Below are 22,318 nucleotides of genomic sequence, written 5' to 3'. Positions count from 1 at the left end.
GCATACGGCAACAGTGGTCCCACTCCACAAGGGGATGCCTCCACAGACCATGGCAACTACCACCACACAGGCTTAACCAGCCTTGTCTGCAAAGATATGGGAGGAGTCATGGAGCTCTTACACAGACACATTACTGACCTACGGACCCTTGTTCCCACCTAGTTCAGCTTTGTACAGGGCAGATCCTGCCTTTTGCACCTTTGCACCCGAAAAGTACCTACCATGAAGATCAGGGTTCTTCAACACATGTCATATGCTTCCAGAATAGAGGAAGTCCAGCTTTGTTCAGTGTAATACGCATACTTACAGGTGACCTATGCCTGACATACAAGACCATGTCCAATCAGGATTTGGTGGACATACTCCACTGCAAGCAATCCAAATCCACCAGAGCCATGAGAGCTGAGTATTTGAACCTCAGCACATACATGTATAGGACATGCTGGAGGGACAGAGTCATAACTCAGAGGCATCTCACACTCTAGCAGAGTATCCCAGTTCATGTTTGACAGAGTCCTCACTGACTCTCTTCAGGAGACATCTGGATAACTGCATATGAGACAGAGGCACAGACTAGACAGAGACACAGTCATGTTATTCAATTACGTAAGGAGGTCATAATGTGTCACTACTAAGTCAGACACAATATTCAGAATCTATTCTGTACACTTATTACCACTATAAGGGGTGGCAATAGCCACATCACTATGGCTAGGCTTATACATGCACTAGGGCAGATAGCCTAGTAGTACACTATGACACTATGAAACACCGGTGTATGTGTAGCTATTGTCAATCAAACAGTATGATGTGGCTTGGGGGGCTTGATATCTCCCTGTATTCCAACATTGTTTTGTCTATTCCTTCTAGCATGTCTAGGGATCAGTTGCTAGTGTCCTCTCCTGCTCAGCTGGTGAACCTGGGAATATTGAGGCACTGTTACAGTTGCCTCATGTACACTGACAACCCTCTCCTTCTGCCATAAAACACACATACATGTGAGAGATGCAACTATATAGCCAAAGTGGAGGCTTAGCTCTCTCAACATAGGACTAGCAAGACCAGAGAGAGGGTGAAGGTAACCACACACACATCTTTAATCCAGTCTCACATGGCACTGTCACAACTTAAGATCATACACATAGACACACAGAGACACTCTCGGAGGCTCTGATCAGAAGTCTACCAGAATGGCGGTGGCCACCACAGCAGACACTCACACAACTGCCTCCACAGGGCACAGCACATGCAACACATTGACCACAGAGTTGGTGTGCCAAACAGTCACAGCCCTTAAGGCCAAACACAATGCCGGACACACTTGTCATAGGTGACTCCATAGTCAGACACACTGATGTCCCACTCACCAGATCAGGTACAGAGGAGGTCACAGTAAGCTGCCCATCGGGCACTGGAATCCACCACATAATGCAAGCACTCAGGTCACTAAACTGCAAGTACAGGTCTGACCCAGTCATAATCCATGCTGGTGTGAACGACCTGAGATGTACCTCCCTGGACTACATGGAAAGAGACATAGAGGATCCCTCTGATTATGTAAGCCAGGCAGGTATGACCCTGACCTTCGGCAGTATCCTACCTTCACCAAGTATGATGCCACATAAACAGAGACAAGATGATCAGCTGTAGTATTTTGCTTAGACTATGGTGTCATTCTAAGGGGTCCAATGTCTGTCTGCCTGGGATGACATGCTGGACAGGCCACGGTGATTTGCAAGGGACGGCTTGCACCTGTCACCCCTGGGCTTCCGGATTTCAGATGATGCTCTTGCCACCCCATTGTGCCTTTTTATGCAAGACTCAGATTCTACACCTACCACCCTAGAACACAGTAAAGGAAAGACACTAAGGGTAATGCTGCTCAATGCCCAAGGTCTCAACCTCAAGCTGCACACACTCTATGCCCTTCTCAGTATGTAGCACATTGATGTCTGTGCTGTGCCTGAAACCTGGTTCACAGCTTCTGACAGCACCCGCACTATCGGGTGTTACCTCATATCATGCATTCTGGCACCAGCATCCCGACAACACCAAGAAGGATGGTGGGTGTCCATATTCATCAAGGACACCCTCACCTCATGGTTGGTGGCAACACACGATGCATCAGAGACCATCCAGGTGCCAGTGACCGTAGGCAAGACTGCTCTGCAGTTTGTAGCATGTTACATGCCACCCGCTCAAACTCAGGTACCTCACACAGCTATCCTGCAAACACTGAAGGGGATAAATGTATCTCAAAACACCATCCTACTGGGTGATTCCAACTATCCACATATAGACTGGGATCACTAATCATGCCACAACACTCTAACACAAAGGTTCCAAGAGTTCATACACTGAAATGCCATGGAACAACTGGTCCCAATCCTCAAGTGGAGGCAACATACTAGAACACATCATCACGAACATGGGGTCACACTGTTCAACACCAGACATATACCCATCATTGGTGAGATCAGATCATGGACTATTCCCAGTGGGAGTCCACATCCCACCCACACCCCAGATGGGAAATGAAACAGTGAAGACCTTCTCAAATGCCGACTTCACATTTCTGAGGACTGGTGTGGTCTCTTTCAAGGCCCCCAGGCCAGCAGACACCATTACCCAAGCCACTGTATCACTTAGAAATGCCTTCTACCAGCACCTCCAGGACTGCATGGTTCAGGCAATCCCAAATAATAATGACTCTTTGTACCACAGGCAAGCATCCAGTCTGGTGGACCCTAGCCATAAACAAGCTGTACAACACAAGGAAGGAGCTACTACAAGATAGAGCATAATCCGTAGGGGGAAGGCACCCCTGCTCATTGTGAGTAAAACACTGGTTTCCCCCATAGAATCATCCGAGGCATGTTTTGAGAGTAAACCCACTCAGGACTCCAGGGACAATCATGAGGCCTTTTTACCTATGTTTGAAACCTGGGAGGAAACTCCCAGATATGCTCAGACTTAGTTCAGAATAATGTTGATATCACTGCACCTACAGACATTGGCAACATACTGACTGACAGGTTCAGTGCAGATTTCTCCCCCCCTCCCCCCAACTGGGGGGTATGTACACCAGAGGATTGTAGCCCCCCAAACATCTCCACTGCTGGGGTGGGAACTGCTCAATCCAAGGCAGAAAACACTTTATCCATGGGACCAGATGGTGTCCCCAGTTGTGTGCTCCATGAACTCAATGAGTAATTACACCCGCAGTTAGGGCAGCTGTTTAATCTTAGCCTCACCTCAGGATATGTTCCCAAGGAGTGGCATACAGCAATGGTGGACCCACTTCACAAAGGAGGTGCCTCCACCAACCCCAGAAACTACCATCCCATCAGCTTGACAAGCCTGTTCTGCTAAGCTATGGAGAGGATCATAATGGGAATTCTAAATGAAGACATAGGGGACTTGCAGACATTGGATCCAATCCAGTTTGGCTTTGTCAAGGGCAGATCATGCCTTTTAAACTTGGTTGACTTTTCAAAACACTCACCCAGGCCATTGACGTGGGCAAGGCAGTCCACACAGCCTACCTTGACCTGGCAAAGGCTTTCACACAATACCCCACTCAGGTATCATTGAAAACATCACCAGCTTAATTGTGAACCCATACATCACAGCATGGGTTGCAAATTGGCTAAGTGACGGAACACACAGGGTCAAAGTTGCTGGTGCCAGTTCACACTCCAGAGCTGTCACAAGTGGTGTCCCACAGGGCTCAATCCTGGGCCCACATTTGTTCAGTATCTACTTTTCAGAAGTACGAGCAAACACAGGAGGATTATGGCTGACAAAGTTTGAAGATGACTGCAAACTGGGAAGCATAGCTGGAAACCCATCTGACACAGACATCCTTCAGAAGGGTCTCATAGACACAGATAACTGGTGCCACGGCCATGGCCTTACATTAAACACTAAACAATGCATAGCCATACCCTTCAGGAAGAACAAGGTTACCACTACTTCCCATCTAGGTGGCAATCCTCTAAGCACAACGTAGGTTATCAGGGACCTGGGCACCCAGGTTGACAGTGACCTTTGCTTGACACTCACATTGCCAGGGTAGTTTGGAAGGCCTTCTACATTGGCCACCTCATCATGCAGTGATTCACATCTAGATCAAGGGAGGTCATCATTCCCTGTACTCATCACACCAATGATTGCATACACTGCCCCATTCAGATTGGATGGGCCCACAAATTCCTCGACAGGAGGTGAAAGGGTCTCAAACATATTTCTTATGCTGCCTGACTGAAGGAATTCCAGCTGTATTCAGTCACTTACTGACTGCTCAGAGGTGATCTGTGCCTGACATACAAGGCTATGTCCAACCCAGACTTTATGAACATGCTTCACCTCAAGACCTCTACATCCATCAGAACTACAAGGGCAGGAGACCTAAACCTCAACACAGATATTAATAGGATGTGCTGGAGGGACAGATACATCACCCAGAGAGTCCATATGCTGTGGAACAACATCCTGGTACATGTGGGGCTGAGCACCTCACTGGCTTTGTTCAAGTGAGATCTTGACCAATGGATGGGAGATTGCAGGTATACCCCAGGGATAACCTCAGTATCACTGCTTGACAGAGGCACAGCAAAATAATGGGCATATCCATCAACTTGCAGGGGTGGCAGACACCACAAAACTCTGGCCTAGGCTTATTAATGCCCTAGGGCAGATAGCCTAGTATGAACCTATGGACATAGGCCTGGGGCAGTTCCTGCTATTAGGACAGTGGTCTGCAGCAGGCTATATAGTAGTAGTCGGTTTTAGCCATTGGTTTTTGACCATGGCTATTCCATGTTGCTTCTTGTTGTGGTACAAACATGGGTGTGTGGTTATCCATGCTATTTATTGCTAGACACCCTCATTTTGTATCTTGTTCCATGTTTTTGCACATGTACATCACTGTATGACGTGCAGCTGTTTCCACAGGGTCATATGCGTGGATATGGATGTTAGTTGGGGTCCTCAGGTGTGCATATTGTACATGATATTACATTACTTAACACATGGCATTCATGCCTCAGGTGGTGCTGCAGGGCCACCTCTGTTGGATACACATACTACACTCCCTGTACATTTGGAAGCAGGTTGTGTCATGTTAGGCATCCCTGTTACTGTATGAGTGAGTCAGAGCGGGTATCAGTCCCAGTGTTCCTACTGACCAAGCGTATGTGCTATGCGTTGCCTCTTTGCCAAGGCCAGGGCATACTGGGCACGCCTCCTTCTGCCTACTGGGACAAGGTCAGGTTGTTCCTCCTCCGAGTCAACCCCTGCCTGTGGTGGCCTTGGCAATGGTGGGGGATGTTTGGCCCAGCCCTGTGCTGGTCCTGCTGCAGCTGTTTCCGCAGGATCATATTATGTAGCATAGCACATATCATGATCATTTGGGTACATGTAGTTGGTGTGTACTGCAAAGCTCCACCAGATGTGTCCAGACACCGGAACCGTGACTTGAGCAGCCCAAACACACGCTCTATGATATTACGTGTTTGTGCGTGTGCCTCATTATGGCGTTCCTGTTCAGGTGTGTGTGCATTTCTGATGGGTGTCATCAGCCACGGCTCAAGTGCATAACCTGCATCCCCCACTAGGTGTCCGTGTGGGAAGTCCCCATTGGCAAATGATTGGTACAGCTGCGCCAGATGCCAGATGTGGGAATCGTGGTAGCTCCCAGGGCAGCCAGCACACACATTCATTATTATGCCCTGGGCATCACACACGACCTGGCAGTTGATGGAGGGGTATCCCTTGCGGTTAATGTAGACTCTACCCGCTCACGGCTGGTGCTTTGATGCGTATGTGCGTGCAGTCTATTGCACCCAGCACCTCAGGGTATCCCGCTATTTGCTGGAAGAGACGATATTGCTGGCCACAACTTCACGGTCATTAGGGACATATATATGATCACTGACATGTGGTGACATGGCATCCAGGAACTGGTGCAGTAACCTGGAGGCTGATGCCTGTGATATCCCCATCATATCACCAGTTGGTCTCTGGAAGGTACCTGTTGCTAGTATTCTTAGGCCAACACATACCTTGGTTTCCACTGGGATGGGTTCCCCTCTGTTGGTTCTGTGTGTGAGGTGTGGCCTGCACAGCTCAACAATCTGCTGCAGGAGCTCTCTGTCCACTCTATAGCGCTCTACTATCTCCAGCTCGTGTAACCCATGGTAGGTGACCCTGGGCCTGTATACTCTTCTCCTTCTCCTCACTCTGGGTTGTCTGTCAGCATCTGCATTGTCACCACCCTCAGCAATTCGCCTATGCCTGATTATAATAGCCATGGCAGCCCCTAGCATTTCTGCTCTGAGTTCAGCTTTATTTCAGTTTTCAATTCTGATAGCTTAGCTTCTGGCAGTATCTCTTGTGAGAAACAGCCTTCACTGCTCTTTGTTGTGTTTTAAGTGCTGGGCTGGGCTTCTAGTCTGCCTGTGTAATTGCCTGCTTGTAATTGTTTCCACCAATTAACTCCAGCAGTATTCCCTGGCAGTTTCCCTGTATTTTGGTTGTTTCCTGTTTCCTCTCTGTTTCCTGAGGGGGAGCAATGTGCACACCAGCTTAAACACGCTCACAGTCACTTAAACACACATCCCTACACAGTGTTACACGCACACACATCCTTACACGGTGTTAGCTAGGCTGATTCATGCTAAAACGCCACACACTGCTTACACACGCACACCACAAGAAACCGTTGTAAACAGTTTGCAACACGCCCCACATGTTGAACCTGCCTTACGCGCACGCGCATACACGTATATCAAGAAACTTGGAGTGTAGGGATGGCGTATACCCTCAATTTCTTTACTTTCCTAGTGTTCTGTTGGGACACACCTCCCCTGATGTCTGTCTGTCATCTGTTACCTTACATTGCCCTCCAATCTGGGACATTTCTTTCTATCCTTCCCTCCGTGATGTCACCTACCTCTTACTCTGTTCCTCCCCTTCTCTAACTCTTACACTACTCAGAAAGTGCTCATTACCTATGTGGCAGTGTGATTCAGTATTGTAACCCTCATTTACATAGGATTGCCTAGTAATGCTTAGTTACATATCTTACACGTAGCTTCCCCCCCTTGACAACCACTAAACGGAGGCCATATTGTTTTTAGTCTGCAAGTCCCTCCATTGACATTCCATGTAATACATAAATCCCACAATTGTGGGCTTATAAGCTTCGGTTTTCAGTTTTAGGTAGCGCACCCCGCTTATGCTGGTGTGCGCTGCAGTTAAACACAATAATCCCGTGAAAAAAAAAGTTAAATAACTTATTTTTGCAACACTTTTTCATGCCAATGGCCACATATTTGGCCATTGGCATGCTTAATGACACATATGCACCCTTTATTTGGAACTGACATAGCTCCGTTTTTGATTTTGCAGAAATGTACTCAGTTGTCAGCTGAGTACATTTCTGCAGCTAACACGTCCGTTACACGGACTGGTTTCTGCTTCGTGAATCGCTCAAATACCTCATTTGCATATCTTGGAGCTGCAAATGAGGTATTGAGCATTTCCACGCCCAGTCCATGTAAGAGACGTGTTAGCTGTCTCTTACACGGAGGTTTGGGCTGTACCTGAATCGGGAGGCTTACACGGAGGCTTACACTACTCTTGAACTCCGTGTAAGCCTTCCTGAATCTGGCCCATTATGTCTGACCAGCTGGATAGCAAGGGCGTATTGTATCTAGAGGAAAAGTTTTTTTTAAATATACAGCATCAACAGCTTTATGAATAGAAGACTGTAAGCTAAAAGTGATGTAGATGCCCTGTGACATATCACGTCAGTAAGGTGGGCATAGCTTAAATGTTAAACCTATATAAAATTGTGTGCTTCCTGTTTCATGTCAGACAAAATTCTGTACTTGTACGTTTTTTGCCTCCTGGTGTACACTAGTAAACTTTTTAACCTGAACCTCCTGTGTATTGAAATCTTATTTTATTTAACAGTTTGGTCCTTTGAGCCAGAATTCCCTTGGTAAGCCGCAGATCAGAGCGTATCGGTGGTCGAATACTGCGCAGGAGAAGTTACCGAAATGGTTCTTCTTGAGTGAAAAGACCTCCGACTGAATTGTCATGTAAAGAGGCTGGCCACTTTCTGATCTGTGGCCGAAAAGCGGAACTTGGACTTTCTCAATACCGGAGGCTCAGGTAGGAAGAATTTGCCTTTTTTTCTGTTTTAGATCAGGGACTAGGTTACAGTATATTGTTGTCAAGATTTGTTTTGCAGATCAGGGACAAAAGGAAGTACTGTATATTTGGTCATAGATCAGGGTAACAGAATAAGGTAGGCAGTTATTCTAGATAAACTGTGAACAGGAACTGAGAACTTGATATCACATGATAAAAAAGGGTTACGTAACATTTTCTTTGACATGTGTAATAAGTGCACTAAAACATCACGAGATACGCCCCTAACCGAAGACGCAAAATACATGCAATCACAACGTTCCGATAACGTTAGGTATTATACGAAATGGGTTAGTAAATATGAATTTGATGGTAAACTAGATAAAACTTCACTAGTGAAACTCCTTAAACAGCTTAAATCTGATGCGGGAGGTCAGGCAAAAAAGCAACGCCAATTAGGCATACCTCAAGCACACAGGTGGATTGAGGAAGCAAATCGTAGAGAACAGAAGCTTAAAAATTCAAAAACATTATTTTTAGACAAAGAGGATAATAACTTGGTAATAGCAACAGCTCCTCCTCCTCCTCCCTTGCCCCCTCCCTTACCCTTTTCAGGATATGAAGCGAGTGGACAGGCTGGTCTGCCTCCGCGTTATCCTGAAGTTTCAGCAAGACCACAACCATTTGTTAGAGATCCTATTGAAACTAGGTCCTGAACACGTAAAACACATAGGGACACAGAATTATATCAAATAGAGAGAAATCTACAGAATGAGAGTGAGGAAGAAATATGCCCACTTATAGAAGTTCCAAATCCTCAGGCAGGACAGGAAGGACAGGACCCAACACTCTTAGTATATAGACCATGGACACCGGTGGATATCCGGAAGGCTACTGAGGGAATTCCCCATCCGAAAGTTAATTTTATGAAATTTTTAGAAGATTTACAAGGCATGAGGTTGAGTTACCACTTGAATGGGGAAGAAGTAGAAAAAGTAGTAAGACAAATTATAGGTCCAGATTGGCACATGATTTGTGGCACCTGGAATCCTCGTAATGCAGAGCTTAGACCACTCCCACATAGTGACGCAGAGTAAGACAACAGAGTGAAAGGTCTAACAGACCGAATCTCTGAGAAATGGAAACCTAGAGCAGACTGGACTTGCATTAATCAATGCATACAACAGGAAAATGAGATGATAGATGGGTATTATGCTAGATTATTAGAATGTTTTAATAATCATAGCGGTATGTCGGTTCCTGAGAACCAAACAAATGATTCCCCGTATGAACAACAATTAAAAAATGCATTTTTGAAAGGTTGCATTGCACCTATTAGTAGCTTCATTACGAAGCATATGATAGACCATCCAACAGGGAGGCTACAAGCTTTACTTGAATACGCTAGACATGCTGAAAGACATTTTAATAGTAAAAAGAAAAAGAAGGCGCAAGTCTTCACTGCTGAAGACGGAGCTGAAGTATTTGTATTACAGTCAGGTAAAAGGGCAAGAAAAATACCCAGGGAAACAAACAGTCTGGCAAACGATCAGAAGATTTTGAAGAAAGAAAAAAGAGAGGTGAATGCTTCAAGTGCGGGGAAAAAGGGACATCTAGCAAGGGATTGTAGGCAAAACAAAAAGGTAATTACAGAAGATAAGGGAGATGAGGACTGACTATATGATAGTGAAGCTACATCATGTGAAAGTCAGAAATCATCAGGAAAAGTTAATAAACAAAAAACAAATGTAAATGTGATAGAAGGAGTAGAGGAAGTACAAGTAGATATGGAGGATGAAGAAAGTGAAATTTTGGACTTAGCATTATTGAGTTTAGAGCTCTACTTAGCAGATACGAAACCGGAAGTTACACTTCTGGTGGAGGGAAGGGAAGTCAAATTCCTGTGTGACTCAGGAGCGTCACGGACTTTGATACACCCCTTCAAGTTACCAGAACATTCCGAATCACCTGATTATATATTAGTGAAAGCAGCAAGCGGACAGCTATATAGGGAGCCACTTTCCCATGATATAGCAATAACTGACCCTGTTTCAGGTATGACCCAGAGAAGTAAAATTGTTGTTTCTGCAAGGTGTCCAGTAAACCTATTGGGCAGAGACCTTATGCAGATATTTGGCATAGCAGTAGTTCCAACTGTACAAGGTATGGAGGCACAGAGACAAATGGATACCTTTGTAGTGTGATCGGAGGGTGAAACTTTTTACTGGTACAGCCAGGACCTAGTCACGACTGGTCCGGGGGCAGTAACCGAGGAACTGGTGAACGTAGCCATCAGTAAAGCCCCCTCCCTCGACACTGATCAACAGCATTTGTTACACTGTACTCTATACTACTGTACTACACCAGGACCTGATAGAGAATATGAGCAAGAACTATTCAGAAATCGTGCATCTAGACTAGTATTGCGTACTTTGTACTGGGATACTGAGGGGAACAGTGTAGTTAGCTGTTCGTTGCCTCAAGAATTCCTTGCATTGTATAGATCAAATCGGTTACATGTCAGCTTGACAAAGAACAAAAGTGTCAAATGGGCAAACTTAGGAGAAATAGTAACAAGATGGGAGAAACAGACTGATTTAGAACTATCAGAACAAGGGATACAAAAACAAAAACTGAACTGGTTAACACAGACACATCCAGCTGTACACTTGCAATCTAGCGAGGACAGCTGATTAGCGTTCTTATTAGAAGAAGAAGAAAAGGCCTTATGTGAAATTCCAACAACTCTTAGATCAACAGGCAAGTCAGATGTAGGACTTATTCGAACAGCAGGACCAGTTACAATAACCCCAAAGTCAGCTTTTAGACCACAGAAAAGACAATACCCTTTGAGAAAGGATGCAGAAATAAGAATTAAGCCTATAATAGCAGCATTACTCAAAGAAGGAGTACTGGTAGAATCTCCTGATTCACCATGTAATACACCCCTATTTCCTGTTAAAAAAGCAAACGGGGATGGCGGATGGTACAAGATTTACAAGCTGTAAATAATGCAGTAATACCTAGAGCACCTACGGTGCCAGACCCACATACTTTGTTAAACGATTTAGAGCCGCAACAGAAATATTTGTCTGTGGTAGATATTAGCAATGCTTTCTTTTCAATACCTATACATCCTGATAGTCAATATTGGTTTGCATTTACATTTCAGGGTAAAAGGTATACATATACTCGACTACCACAGGGATATTGTGAGAGTCCAACAATATTTGCACAAGAAATGGCTAGCAACCTGGCAGGGTTTACCCCACCGGGAGGTAGTCAAATTCTACTTTACGTAGATGACATCTTGCTAGCAGCCCCCACCCAGCAACAGTGCAGGGAGGATTCTGTAGCATTATTGAAATTTTTAGCAACACAAGGACACAAAGTAAACAGAAGTAAGTTACAACTTTGGAGAAAACAAGTTAGATACTTGGGATATGTAATATCCAATGAAGGTAAAATACTAGATGAGGAAAGAAAAACAGCAATTTTGCAAGCACCTAAACCAGCAACCAAGAAGGAAATGATGTCTTTCTTAGGTACAACTAATTTTTGTTGGAGCTAGATCCCAAATTATGCTTTGGAATCTGCTCCACTGACTGACTTGATATATAAGACACCAATGGCAGCACAAGATATTTTACAATGGACAACCGAAGCAGAAACAGCTTTCTGCAGGTTGAAGCAGTTGATAGCTTCTTCATTAGTTTTAGGACTTCCGAATTATCACAAACGTTTTTTTCAGACCGTAGATTGTAAGCAAGGATATATGATGTCAGTATTGACGCAACAACATGGGGATAAGCAACACCCCATAGCCTATTATTCATCACAGTTAGACCCAGTGGCGTGATCTTTGCCTCACTGTGTACAAGCAGTAGTTGCAGCTGCAATGGCAGTACAGGCTTTAGCCTCAGTGGTGTTATTCCACCCTCTCACATTGAGAGTGCCTCATGCAGTTGCAATAATTTTACTGCAAGAAAAAGTGGCATACCTTTCTCCTGCTAGACATCTTTCATGTATGACTATACTGCTGAGCCAACCTCATATGACAATTGAACGATGTATGACATTAATTCCATCAACATTACTCCCAACTCCTGCGGATGGCACACCACACAGCTGCCTGCAGGAAATTGAACAGTTAGCTTTACCTAGACAAGATCTCACAGATATGCCCTTGGACAATGCCGAGGTGACATATTACGTGGACGGCTCATGCAGAAGGGGTCCTACAGGGAAGAAACTGGTGGGATATGCCATAGTTACAGACACTGAAATTTTAGAAGCTCAATCCTTACCACACAACTTATCTGCACAAGCAGCGGAATTGATAGCTTTGACGAGGGCATGTACTTTAGCAAAAAACAAGTGTGTGAACATATATACTGATAGTCAGTATGCTTTTTCTACAGTACATGTATTTGCACAACAATGGAAAAATAGAGGAATGATAACATCTAGTGGAAAACCCATTAATCATGCGCAATTTATTTTGGAATTATTAGAATCTATTCAGTTACCTACCAAAGTAGCTATTTGTAAATGTGTAGCTCATACGAAACAGCAGAATAAGATTTCAAAAGGCAATGCACGAGCTGATGCAGCTGCAAAGCAAGCAGCCTCAGACTCAGAAACTTTACTTTTAAATGAGGAATTACAACCCTCTGTGATTTTAGATTTAGACATGTTAAAAACAATGCAGACGCTTACTACAAAAGCAGAAAAACAAAAATGGGTAAAACGAGGTGCAATTCTTGAGAATGGACTGTACATTTCCAAAGAAAGAAAACCGATATTGCCATCTAATTTATTTAGATATGCAGCTTTGTTGAGCCATGGGCAGTGCCATGTCTCAACAGGGGGGATGGTACAGTTAGTAAACCGAATATTCCAAACATATGGATACACAAACTACACAAAAAAATTTTGTGCAGCTTGTCATACTTGTAACAAGCACCATGCACAAGGAGCATTTAAAACCAAGCAAGGAAGTTTTCCTATACCATACCATCGTATCCGTTCCATACTATTTGTATGGATTTCATAGAATTGAATAAATGTGAAGGGAAAAAGTTTTGTTTAGTTATTGTAGACATGTTTTCCAAATGGGTAGAAGCTTTTCCAACCAAAAACCCGGATGCAGCAACAGTGGCAAAAGCCCTGATAAAAGAAGTAATCCCTAGATTTGGCATTCCGGAAAGGATTTATACTGACAACGGCACACATTTCGTAAACCAGACAATCCACCAACTTGGGAGATTTTTTGGTATCTCCTTAAAGAACCATTGTGCCTACCACCCACAGTCAGCAGGACTGGTGGAAAGGTACAATGGTACCCTAAAAAGTAAACTTAGGAAGCTAGTAGAGGAGACCCAAAAGAATTGGATATACTGTCTGCCTTTAGCACTGCTGAGTATGAGAACGGTTCCAAATGTAAAGGGTTTGACTCCCTTTGAAATGTTTTTTGGGAGAGCATATTATGTGCCTCAGTGGAAAGCTCTCATGCCTGCAGAGCAAGAGGCTGACAGTTCATTAGCTAGTTATATGAGGAAACTGTTAACAAATAAATCTGTTTTGCAGTTTAACTCTTTTTCAGATAAGGAACAGACCAGACCGGTGGAAGCAGTCTTGGCTCCTGGGACATACGTTTGGTTGAAAGTGATGAAAAGGAAGAATTGAGCGAGTCCAAAGTGGGAGGGACCGTACCAGGTTCTGTTGGCAATGCCTACTGCAGTTAGAGTGGCCAAGAGGACGTCCTGGGTTCATTTGACACATTGTAAACCGGTAAAGAACTTTTAACTTGATAAAAACTTTGTGACTGATACACAACCAGACCGAGATGGCCAAAAACAAAGCGAATAGAAATTTAGAACAACCCCAGAGATGTTGCATAATCATTTTGTTGAGTGTACATTTATTGACTATAATTGTGACAATTTTCCTCTTGTTGTGGTTTATCCTACACACAACCACACAAGTGAAAGTAGGAAGGCGTGATGAAACATCTATAGACTGGCATCCAAATTTTAACACATACCTAAACATGAAACGTGTATATGCAGAGACTATGAACATTTCAAATTGCTGGGTTTGTACAGCTATACCAACAGCATATGGAGGACTGATAATGTCCGCTGTCCCTTTGGGGATAAATGAAACTTGGGAGAATTTACTTTTCGATACAGGAACTGTGAGATCACAGGACAAAATAGCTTTATTTTTACCTGTCACACAGAAAGGAGTTGTATGTTTTTATTTATTTTATTTTATTTTATTTTACATTTGTTGACCGGGCTAGTCTAGCTGGATATATGTCCATTTTCAGTAGAGACCCGGGGAGAAAAGCTCCACATAAAAGATGACAATGAGACATATTAATCATAAAAATTAAAAGTACAATAAAATATAAATTTAGTAATAACATCAACACAAAGGTAAGCCACACAAAAATACTAGGTCAGTTGAAAAGCATCACAATTAAAAGGCTAGAGGCTACGCAAATAAGCTTCAACAATTAGTAGGAGAGAAATAAAATAATGTAAGAAGAGACTAGAAAGGATAGCAAGAGTAATACAAGATAGGAGAAGAGTGAGAGACAATAGTCTAGAAGAGAGAAGAAGAAAGAAGACAGAAGAGAGGAAAGGGGAGAGATGAGAGAAGTGTGTCAGTGCATAAAAGGAGTGAAAAGGGCAAGAGAAAAAGTAGGTAATTGCCTAGCTATTAAGCACAGTGTAAAGTTAAAGGTAAAGGAAAGGGGAATGAGGAGGGTTAGTCTGGAGTACTACATGAACAAAGCCAGTGATTTTGGAAGTACAGTTTGATTTTTTGTTTGAAGAGAGGTAAGGAAGCGATTAGAGTTATATCTGTGGGTAGCAGATTCCAAGTTCTACCTACAGTATTAGTGAATAGAGAGTCACCAGCTAAGTTGTTGGACTTTATGGATTTGGTCATGAGTTTACAAGAGGATCAAAGGGAGGTAAGATTGTTATAGGGGATTAAAAGTTGTGAAATTATAGGGGTGTTATCAGGTTGGTACAAAATCTTGTGGGCAATAGTAAGTTGTGAGCTCATAAGACAGTTTTGTAGTTCTAGCCAGCCTAAGAGTTTCAAATTAAGACAGTGATGAGTTCTGAAAGGGTTACCAGTGGCAAAGCGGGCAATGCTATTGTAGCAAGTTGCTAGTTTATTTAGGTTAGCCTTCTTAAGGTTCGTGAAGATAGGTGAGGCGTAAAAGAGAGTAGATATCAGATGGGAGCTCTGGTAGATGGAGTGAGAAATGGTTTAATACGGTATAAGGATCCTATTTTTCTGTTAACTGTTTTGATGGTGTTATTGATGTGTTGATCAAAAGTGAGATTGTTATCAATGGTTATTCCTAGCAGTTTAGTTGTAGAGTCAGGAAAGATGACAGTGGCGTCATTTGACAAGATGGTGAAGTTTAATGGGGAGGTACGAGTGGTGGGGGTGAAGAGGAGAAGTTTAGTTTTTTTAGCATTTAGAAGGAGGTACCGTCTAGTAAACCATGTTTCTTCTGTGTTGAAGATATTTTGAGTTAGTGAGAGTAGATCTGAAGAGGTAGATGCAGAACAAATAATAGTGGAATTGTCAGCGTATTGGATGCAGGTAGCTTGAGGGATTACAGAGTGAAGATCGTTTATGTAAAGGGAGAAGAGAAGTGGACCAAGAATAGAGCCCTGAGGGACTCCAATAGAAATGGGCAATAAGGAAGAGATGTGGTTGTCCCAAAGAACGGCTTGTTGTCTGTTGCTTAGATAAGAACTAAACCATTTAATAGTAAGGTTATCAAATGAGAGGGATTCAAGGATGTTAATTAAAGAAGAGTGGTTAACCATGTCAAATGCTTTAGACAGGTCAATGAATAGAGCAGAGGAGAAAAGATTGGAGTTACGATAGTTGTTGATGGTATCTACAAAGGAAAGGAGGGCAGTGGTGGTGCTATGGTGAGGTCTAAAGCCATGTTGACAGCTAGCTATAATGTTGTGTAAAGAGAGATACTGTACCAGTTGCTGATGAATACATTTCTCCATAATCTTAGCTAAAGGTGAGAGAAGAGCAATTGGTCTAAAGTTAGAGTAATCAATAGAGTTACCACCTTTGTGTAGTGGGATAATATGAGAGACTTTCCAGATATCAGGGATGGTTCCCACTTGGATAGTTCTATTTATGAGTATAGTTATTGGGTAAGCAATTTCTTTAGCAGCCTTTTGAAGAAAGAGAGAAGGGAGCTTGTCAGCAGAGGGGGTACAAGGTTTCAGTTTGAGAATAAGCTTGTAGATGAAAGAGGTAGAGATGGGTTGTAGGGAGAAGTTATTGGAGGAGTCTACAAGATTATTTGGAGGGTAAAAGTTATTGGTGTTCAGTTGTCTAGCAAGAGATTGAATAGTTTCAGTAAAAAAGGAGTTAAAAGCATTTGCAGTATGGTAAGGGGTATCTGGGTCAGCGTTTAGAGGGGAGGGAGTTTTGGCTGTTCCTGGTGATAGGAGTCTATTGATTGAAGGCCAGAATTCTTTGGGTTTATTGAAATTAGTTTCTTGAAGTTCACAGTAGAATTTTCTTTTGTCAGTGATTATAGCTTTTTTTGTAAGATTTCTAAGTTGGCGAAAGTGAAGAAAATCAGAGCTGATTCTATGGCATCTCCATTTGGCCCAAACTTTATTTTTAGTGTGAATTAATTTCTTTGTTTCATTTGAGAGCCATGGGGCTGTATTAGACTTCATTCTAATGGAACGCTCAGGAGCATGTTTATCCAGAATGGAAAGGAAAGTAGAATTAAAGAATGATATTGCTTTGTTAAGTGGAAGTGATTTTAAGAGGTTCCAGTTACATGTTTTGAGTTAATTTTGAAATAGGTCAATTTTAAAGTGTTTGGTAGAGCGTATTTTTCTTATGTTAGGGAGGTTTTGACAATCAGACTTTTCTCTAGTGATATAAGTTAAGCAGTGGTCACTGAGGTCGTCAGGCATAGTTCCTACTTTATATGTGATGTTGACTTTGTTTATGAGTATCCAGTCTAAGATACTCTGTTTCTTACTTGGCTTATTAAGTCTTGTAGTAGAGGTAATGGATTGAGTAAAACCATTTAGGTTTATGTGAGAGGAGGGATTTTCACTATTAATAGTATTCCAGTCTATATTAAAGTCACCCAGAATTATAGTTTCTTGGGGGTAGTTAGTGGAAACCCAACTGAGAAAGTCTTCTAAGATAGGTATATTGTTGCCTGGTGGTATATACATGCAGATGATGTAAAGGGCTTTTTTTGCGTTTAATTGGAGTTTAGTGATGATGGCTTCTGCTTTACCATCCTGGGTTGGACAGGCTGGGAGGGTGGAGATGTTGAGATGGTTCTTAAATAGAATTGCTACTCCACCACCCTTTCATTTAGAACGATCAAGCCTATGTATATTATAGCCTTGGGGTATAATCTCAGCATCTTTAGTGACTGGCTTTAGCCAGGTCTCTGAGAGGCAAAGAATGTCAAAATGGTGAGTATCTAAGAGGGCATGTAGGTAGGGTACTTTGTTGTTTACACTTCATATGTTAAGATGTCCTATGAGTAAGGTGTTATTGAAGCTAGGCCTAGATGCTTGAGGGGAGGGATATACAGGGCCAGGGTTGGGGTGAATGTCACCGTCTTGTAAGGTGGGATCATTAGGTCTGGATGTGAAGTTACTTTTAAGAAGGGTTAGTTGTTTCATTTTTTTATCAGAGGGTAAGGCATAGGTGAGGTGAGAGTGCCTATGGAATCTAGGAAGGTGATAGCTAGGGGTGGAATTAGAATTTAAGAATGAGGTAAGAGAAGTGTGGAAAATAGATGTATGTTTCTGTGTATAGTTTGGCTGGATTCTAAGTGGGTGTTCGATGAAGGTAAGAAGGTAAGCTGAGAAAAGGGAGGTTGAGAGTAAAGCTAAGAGTATAAACAGGGTAGGTAAGTGTAGAGTCATATTTACAAGCAAATCAGGTAGAGGTGGTTATAATGTAACGGTGAGGAATAGGGTTAGTGAGGTGAAGGTAGAAATATAAGGCAAAAAGGAAAGAAAAATAATAGTAAGAGGAGAGGTAAGGATATAAAAGGAGATAAAAAGTAGAGGGATAGGTGAAGTGAGTGGAAGGTTATAGAAAGAGTGTTAAATGAGGAAGAGGTAAGATGCTAGTAATAGGAGAGGAGGGTAGGTAAACAGTAGAGGAAGGTGGGAGGAGGATAGAGGGTGTGCAGAGGGGAGGGGTTCAGGTTTTAGTGGGAAAGAGCAGGATTGGCGGGTAGGGTAAGGGGTGGGACTAGAGAAGTATAAGGTTAGGACCACTGGGGGTGGGTGGGAATTGGGGTAGGGAGAGGAGCGGAGTGAGCCCACAGGGCGAAGGGAGCGGGATGCACAGAGTCTACTAGAGAGGAAGGAAAAAACTATCAGAGAAAGCTAGCTGAGTCAAGGTATGAGAAAGGTAGCTTAAGGAGGAGTGGGTCAGAGAGAACTACAAAGAAGGAAAGGGATAGGAGTGAGAAAGGAGGAATAGGAAGAATAAGGTAGAAGAATAAACTAGTACAGTAAGTATAGATGTGGACAGAGTGACATCTAGTGGGCAAAGAGCGGAGGTACAGTGAAGAGTCACAAAGGCTCTCAGGCAGTAAACTTAAACTACTGAGAGGGAGAGCACAATCTAAGTAAAAGTCTAAGGTAAGGGAGAGGAAGGCAAAATGGAGTAAAGGGGGGGGTTGCTGCTGGCAAGCTTAGCTGGGAGCAAACACAAGCTTCACAGGGTTAAGTTGGTCATAAATTACAATTCCAGGAATTAAGTAGACATACTTTCTTGATATCTTGAGGTAGTGGGTTGTAGAAGAAGGCAAAGTTCCAGAGTTTTCCAAGGGTAGTAGGCAGAAAGTACCCTAGTAGAGTAGTAGAAGGATTCAACCCAGGCAAACAAACACAGGGTAAATCAGGAGAGTAGTACAGTTAAGAGGGCACAGCCAAGAATGCACAGCAGCAGCGAGGTGGGCTAATTTAAAGATTTAATGATTTAATGATTTAATTTAATGATACCCTCCAGGTGGGCTGGAGCAATTGTAATATAACCATATCTTACCAATGTTATATTAAGAATGGTAATGGCAATACTTTTTGCAATACTAATTATGACTCATATTTGAACTCATTGAAAACAACTATGAATGACATTCGCAAAAATCCAGTTTTGTTTAAACAATTGTCAGTTATAGATCAGAAAATGTTTCATGCAGGGCTGATGCGTATTAGTACTAAAGTAGAAAACTGTTATTTTATTTGTGGGAAAAAGGCATATAAATGGTTACCTGAGAATTGGTCCGGCAGTTGTTTTTTGGATTATCTGGTTCCGGCAATAAGACATACTGCAGAATTACCTTTGGGTAAGATACAAAACGTGAGAGAAGCAGCTCGAAAGCCTGAAGGTCCAGTTGAAAAACCTGTGAATCCAGTCGGAAAGATCGAAGCTGGCTGGAAACATCATAATGCCGTGAAAGACAAAAGCAAATTGACTCATATGGACTTGAGTGACAGTGTTATATCGTGGGCAGGAATATTCCCAGCCTATGGAGCAGTCAAATCGATCTGGGACCTGAGGAAGTTGTCGAAACTTCTCGAAGTAATGAGTAATGAGTAATGCAACTTTTTCCGCCCTAGAACTGGTGACTGATGAACTGAATGCAATGAGAACTGTTGCGCTACAAAATCGGATGGCTCTTGACTTCACCCTAGCGGCGAGAGGTGATACGTGCGCGCTTATCAAAGAAGAATGCTGTGCTTATATTCCTGACAATTGTCATGAGATCAATAACCACCTAGAGGTAATTCAGCAAGTATCAGCCATGACTGAACCAGGCCCAAACCCACTGACGGACTTTTTCCAGAATCTATTTGGGGGGGTGGGGTTCCATCCTAATGAATATTCTGATTGCCATTTGTGTGGGTATACTCCTAATAGGAGCATGTGTTTGCTGTGGAATTCCCTGCATGAAAAGATTAATCAAATATTTTATTGATGTATCTGTTACTGAAACTTTGTACCAAGATATTGAGATTGAAAGATTGATCTCAGATGACATTTTTTCTGAAGTATAGATTGAATGACTCACCTAGCTGAAAATCCTAAGTGGAAGAAGTTCGGAGATGAAATGACACTGTGCATACTTCAAAATAGAATAAAAAGTATTAATAGGGGGGAAAATGTTAGAAAAATGTGTATTTGAATACATGAGAAATGCTAGTTTAAAAAGCAAAGTAGTATATAGTGCATTTTATTCTATTAATCATATAATAGTAAGGATTAATTCATGTGTAAATGTAAGTAGTTTTGAAACTGCAGTGTGGCTTGAAGCAAAGCTGATCTTTGACCCTGGCAGAATGCTAGCTTAGCAAGTTTTAATGTTTATGCTTTTCACAAGTGATTATCTACTGGGTCAGGAAATTAAATGTGTGAAATAATGAAATCTTCTGCTCTTTCCTGTTGGAATGATTTGGCCTTGTATATGTATTACTGAGATAGCACGCAGCTGTGTGAGAAAGTGTAACAGAGAACAAAGACGTGTATTAAAAGACTGAAACTGCTATTGTATTCGAACTGATATGAAACCTTGAAGAAGTAACTTTACAGAAAGACATTATGTCTGACCAGCTGGATAGCAAGGCCGTATTGTAGCTAGAGGAAAAGTTTTTTTTAAATATACAGCATCAACAGCTTTATGAATAGAAGACTGTAAGCTAAAAGTGATGTAGATGCCCTGTGACATATCACGTCACTAAGGTGGGCATAGCTTAAATGTTAAACCTATATAAAATTGTGTGCTTCCTGTTTCATGTCAGACAAAATTCTGTACTTGTACGTTTTTTGCCTCCTGGTGTACACTAGTAAACTTTTTAACCTGAACCTCCTATGTATTGAAATCTTATTTTATTTAACATGTGGCAAGACTGTTAGACTGGGAATTGTGCAAACGTTATGGTACTGAAGTGGCTGAAAAACATTGGAAATATGAGCCACAAAGATGAGAAATTGATGAAGTCTACATCACAAGGGATCACCCATTACCAACAGTTCAAAAGAGAGATGCTAGAAAACTGGATATAGTGGTCCATGAAAAGAAGCAAAAGTAGCATTGATCACTGACATCGTCACACCTAATGACTACAGTGTCTTGCATACAGAGAGACACAAAGTCATAAAATATCAGGATTTGCAGGCAGAAATGAGAGCAATGTGGAAGAAAGATACCCAGACAGTTCCAATAGTAGTAGGAGGAACGGGTCTTATAAAAAAGAATATACAGTCGTATTTAGATATGTTACCAATACATGTAAACCCAAACGAATTGCAGAAGGAGTCACTACTGGGCACACTGCGGGTGCTGCAAAGAGCACTTCTGGCTGACATCAAAGATTGAAACAATACTAATTTCATGAACTTTAATCGTACTTTGACTTAGGAATGGAGTCCATTCTCATCATGGTATTAGAAACCTAAATAACTTGGAGAAATTAAAAAAAGCAGAAACTTTGCGTCTCAACATTATACGTGTGTGTTGTATATAAGTGTTAATTATATTTGGACAGGCAAACTGCCCTTACAGCACAGTATTGTCACGGGCCATTAATGCAACTATAACACAAATGTACACTCAAACATCACATCATAGACTTATGCTAATGTATAGCTGTATCATATGGGCAATATGTCTACGTGGGAATGACAGAGGTTATGTAAAGGCCCACATATAATACACAAGGACTGTGTAACATGCTTACACTAAATAAGCATTAAAGTGATGTCTGAAGCAAATTATTCCACGTGTGTCCATAAAACAGCACAAGGTGAAACTGCTGCAAACAATCAGCTTAATGGTATATTCTGCATGGAACAGAAATGGCTATTTATGTGTGCAACATACGCACATAACAGCATGTAAGGAATATGTGTTCGCAAAGTACACACACAACACAGTCATGTACACCACAAACCCTGCTTGTAATGTAACTGCACTCAGATGACAAGGAGCTAATCCATATGTGCTGCCATGTTAACCTCTTAAAACATATGACACATCCACAAAACAGATACAAAATTATCATGTACATGTGATTAAATGGAAACTAGGAAATGCAGG

The sequence above is a fragment of the Protopterus annectens genome, chromosome 1.part0, assembly GCF_019279795.1.
Source record: "Protopterus annectens isolate FY-2018-M chromosome 1.part0, PAN1.0, whole genome shotgun sequence".
NCBI classification, from domain to species: Eukaryota; Metazoa; Chordata; order Ceratodontiformes; family Protopteridae; genus Protopterus; species Protopterus annectens.
The sequence above is the reverse complement of the archived record's forward strand: the minus strand, read 5'-3'. Positions refer to the sequence as shown.